Genomic DNA, 5341 nt, shown 5'->3' with positions numbered 1-5341 from the left:
GTAGAATACAGATACTGGGGAGTGTAAAAGGTAAAGACTCATTTTTGTCACCTCAGTTTTATTGAATGCAATAAAGAAAAGATTCACTAAGTGGAGAGCATAGTACCAAACAATTATGGGGTTCTAAATCAATCTATGCAAATGGCTATCCTTTATTAGTATGGAAGCCTACAGACATCCTAAGAAAATGCTTTTGCTAGAAAAGCATGAAAAATACAGCAGCATCTGTGAACACTTGCAATTTATCAAATTGGCCCAAATTCATCTTCTCTTTTTTGTCAGAGCCCAGGTGCATAATAAAATACTAATCATAAAGCTTACATTCTAAGTGAAGATGCCTTTTGAATAACCTTTAATTTGAAAAAAAAAGAAAGAAAAAAGGGTAGGCCTCTAGTGGGCTAGAGGTCATATAACCAAGATGGTTACAGGTTCAGGTTCCCTATAATAACGAACACGTGTCCATTAACAGTTGTGTAAACTGTTAAAGTGTCCTTGAGCAAGGACCTGAACCTTTAGTATACCCTCTTACCCAGTGTTCATTCATCTGGGCAAGAGCTTCAGCTGCAGTAAATGTGTTATGAATGTGTGGAAATGAAAGTAAGTCAGCATGGTTCAGTCTCTAGCCTTGATTCTGCAAACCTTGTGAGTGTAATTATGGAATAATTTTGGGGAAATCTTATGAGGTGGCGGCTGGAGGTACTGGCCGGTGCTTCATACCTTTGATGTTGACGCTAACACATTGAGCGACTACTTTTTAATTCCAGCTCAAGATAAGATATGCTTGATTCTTGAGTCAAACATGGCGTACAAGTTATGTTCAATTATTGTGAATCTGCCTGCTTTGGAACACAATGTTTGATCTTGATTGGGAAAATTGCTGAGAAGTCAGCTTTGATGAGGAACCACTACACAGCGTGCACTAAATCGAATGATGATATAAGGTATTGTGTTTACATGCTCCACAGTTTGTAATGAGCGAGAATGGTTCTGACATTCCCAGCACTGTAACATCATCAAACTTCTGAAAATGATGGAGAACGATTATTAATTTACTGCTGTGCTTTCTACTGAAGCAACAGTTTTGTTAGAGTATTTTATGCCTGCAGATATTATAAGGGATAAATTGAGACACCCGCTGAACTCAACAAGAATCAAAATCCTCTAAAAAAAAAATGTTACTTTGTAATGCTTAACTGTTTTATAGTAGATGTTAACCATCGTTGCTGTATTTCAGAGAAAGGAAATTATTTGCCCATTCAATTTTGGCCTTGACAAAAACACTTCTCTGCTGACAGTCAATTTTGTATTTGCACTTCCTACAATATACAGGTTTTTACTGCAAACAATGCTGTCAAAGATGAAGTCAACCCACAAACCACAATGCACAGCTGCACACCTGGCAGCCCAGTATTTCTGAGAAGCAATACTGAATCAAACCATACTTATTTTCTCTACTGTTTGGGTTATTTGGTCAAGTAAATGACTGTCTTTGAAAGACTGACATCTTTCTAGCATGTGATCAATCCCTAATGGACCTGGAGCAGCCTGGTTCAGTCAGTCAAGAGACAGGTGAATGTTGTAAAGGTGCATACATGCATCACGTGGATTGGACCCATTCCCAAAAAGAACCCACTTGAACATGGAATAGTTTTCCATTTGTTCCATTCAGTCAATTTAATTGATTTAATTCAAATTATTGAAGGGTACTTGCATATTTATTTTGTTGTGGTAAAAATTTTAAATAACTTTTGGATACAGAGAAACAAATAATTAAAACTTTGAAAGAGTAGTTTTCATCTTGACAAACTATCTGTCTTCTAATTATTTTTGGTGATTGTGCAACAGATTTACAAAACAAACTGATGATGAATTATTTGAACTCGAATTAAGGGTGTCTGGAACAAAATAGTTTGAGAGCATAAATAGATAGTAAGACATATTTAAATAATGTCGATTGCAATACTGTTTTAAACGAAGGATTTCTTAAATCAAGGTTCATTACACATCGTTCACTTTCATACTTTACTTATTGTATGGCAATCTGGGGAAATATGTATACAAGAAAAAACAAGATCAGTTTCTATACTTTATGTAATAGAGCCACGGGGTGCATGGTATAAGATTAATGAAATCTGTAGATGAAATACTGGATCACTGTAAATTTCTTTTGAGTAGCTTATAGGGGCATAGCAACATTTGACATGGTTATAGCCATAATGATTGAAGGACCTCGGGGTGTCTCAATGTCTTGCTTGATGGAGAATATGTTGTTGACAAGATGGCTGAGAAGAGCCTATATGCCCCTCTTTATGCCCATGTCTCTTCATATATCTAGCCTATTGCAAGTGTTTTTGTCAAGAAAAAGCCACAAGGCCACTGTTGTGTAGAATCTTCTCTCTGATGCCAGTAGTTTAATAAAAACATTAATTCAGACCAAAAAGTTGTTCTTTATTCATCTAAATAGAGACTGACCTGAAAGTGCTATTTTATTCATCTGGCTGTAAACAAAACTGGTTATCAAGACCCAACTAAGGAGAGGCCAGTTTATTTATGTAGCACATTTCATTCACAGAAGCAATTCAAGGTCACTTTGCTGAATGAAGTTTAAAAAGACAGTAGTAGAGGAATAGAATGCAACTTACTTTCTAAACATTTTCTTTTCTTTTTCCGTGCTTTGGCTTTTTCAGTTTCAATTATATGGCAATAATGAACATAAACGTCTTAACGGTACAAATCTTAGACTAACTCACTATTTGAGGAGTTAAAGAGAGGTACTTTTTAAAACAGCTCAAATTATACATGAAACCAATTCACATTACTACCAGGAAGTATCTTAAATGAGAAAAAAGTAAATATGATTAGAGTGGAAGATTCAATATGATTTGAGAGGATTATGTATGCTTAAGAAAAAGGTCAGGACTATAAAACACATTTCTTTGAAAAGGAATGAATTTATGGCACCGTTGTAGAGAGTAAGTGGAAATGTAGCACATCAATTTCTGAAAGAAAGTTTGTACAATAAACAAATATGAAAATGTGTGAGCGTACTGATATTCTGTATTGCTGGGATAGTGTTAAATGTTGTTTAATGACACTGTTTACGTCAAAGGGTTGTGTATGATAAAAAGGGCAGGCGCAGCGGTACTTTGAGCCTACGCCTTTTGCCAAAGACCTGCGTGTGGCCACTAAAAGCGGCATCAGGAGACGACATTTGAGTTTTCAGTGCTCAGCTAATGTGGTCTTGTCATTGCCATACAGAGAGCTATATCAATAACCTATCAGCAGCTGCAGCTGTTATGCTAGCACAGCAAACAGTGGGTAGACATCCGCACTTGAGCGTTCCTTTGGGAAGGCAAGGGAAATCAGAGAACTAATCAGCAGCAGCTAGGACTGTGGAGGTGAATGCAAGTGCAACAAGCTGGTGATGCTGATGGGAGCTGACGCTGAGAATTGGGAGAGGATCAGGAGACACCCTTACTTAAGGAAGCTGTTTCCTCAGCTTGGAAAACTTTGATTTAATGTAATGGAGTCCTCATCAGGAGGGTAAGAGAAAAAACAATGGGAATTGGGAAATTGTTTGCCTGGAAGGCCTGTGGAATTAAGAGGAGAAGATTGGGATTTGTGTTGTTTGTGTGTGGCTCTGAAACCATGTTTCTATATTTTCTGAAACAGTTGGGTACAATGCTTGCTCTTGTTCTCTGATGTTTGCACGGAGTTGTTTGGGCTCTGTAAGAACAGCATTATTAACGTCCCAGGGGTGTAGATAGCAGGTAAATTAATACTAATTCTATGCAGAGATGTACAAATTAGCCTCCTTTTTTTTTTTTTTTCCAGTGGCTTGTTAGCAAGGAACACCCCACACACGCACACACACTTAGGAACTCACAGAAACACGCATACGCATCCATCCCGTACACACATGGGAATAAGTAAACATGACACACCTCTCCTCCCCCAGTCAAACATACAAACAGAACACAAACCAGCATATGCACACATGAACACATACAAACACGCACCTACTTCTTAATCTCCCAGCACCATAAACACAACGAGGGAGGGAATTATGAACTGTGAGGACTTGGCGTGGTATCAGAGGGAGGCTACCTCGCTGCTTGTTCGGATGTTAATTGGTTTGGCCTGTTTGCATTTCTATTCATCTGGCGCCGAGAGTTTGAGCTGATAATCTATTCACACTGATATTGAGAGATAAAACTTGAGCTCAGATGAGGTTGGCCAGTGAAACCGCTGCTTTTCTTAAATTATTCAGCAACAGCGCAGCGCTGAGTGGCATCCCATGCATTTCAAAGTCACTCCAACCAACCGTTTAGCCACTCAAGGTATGTTAGGGACGGGTACTGGCATCTAACACCGTATCGCTCCCCCGTCCCTCTCTGTCTCACCCCTCAGCATCAAACACCCCCATGATGTATCACCCCCCACTCCATTCCCCTTCAGTTGAATTAAAATGCTATATCACTCTCAATAGCACGAACTGTATGGAGACGTATTGATATGCATCCAACATGGGGCATGTAATGAGAAGAGATGACAGAGTGCCTGGACTGCGTGTGTGCACCTGCCACATACTGCCGGCCAAGTCAGCGGGACGAGAGATGAAGATGAAGATGAACAGGGCAAAAAAAAAAAAAAAAAAAAAAAGCAGCCCCCACCTCCCTCCCTCCCTCCCTCCCTCCCTCCCGCCTCCTCCACAAGCCCCTCACTGCGTGGCTGATTTACAAGTTATGGCCTTTTTCTCCTTCATTCCACTGTCATTGAAAAAGAGATTAGATGAGGCCGATTGCTTTAGACATCAAACATCATATAGTCGATCTGTCATAGCGCTCGCTTTCAGCGCAGCCTCTTCTGTAGAGAGCTTTCTGGATGCATTCACAGTAAGAAAAAAAGAAAACACTCTCTGTGCCTTCCCAGCGTCCAGCCTCTTCTTCAGCCTCTAACCTCCCCCTGTTTCTCCATTGCACAGTCAACTGATGCACACTGGGATGTAAGGGCACTATTTTCTCCCTCCCCCCCTGTCCCTTTTTTCCCCTCCTTTTGCCTTTCTTCGTGTTTTTCTTTTCTCCCTTTTTCTTTATCGCTAACTTGTGAATGGCAGCCAATCAGGGGCAGAGTCGCCTCAGCTTCAGCCTCAGTGACATCCACCGCCAGAAGTGATGCACAGGCTAGAGAGAAAGAGAGAGGAGGGGATGGAGAAGGGAGGAGGGGGTGGAGAAGGGAGGAGGAAAGAGGGGAGGGAGAGACGGAGAAAGAGAGACACAGAGAGAGAGAGAGAGAGAGAAGAGACGTGAAAGTGTAGAGGAGGAAAGGGAGAGAAGCCAGA

This window comes from Dicentrarchus labrax, unplaced genomic scaffold (assembly GCF_905237075.1).
Source record: "Dicentrarchus labrax unplaced genomic scaffold, dlabrax2021, whole genome shotgun sequence".
NCBI classification, from domain to species: Eukaryota; Metazoa; Chordata; class Actinopteri; family Moronidae; genus Dicentrarchus; species Dicentrarchus labrax.
The sequence above is the reverse complement of the archived record's forward strand: the minus strand, read 5'-3'. Positions refer to the sequence as shown.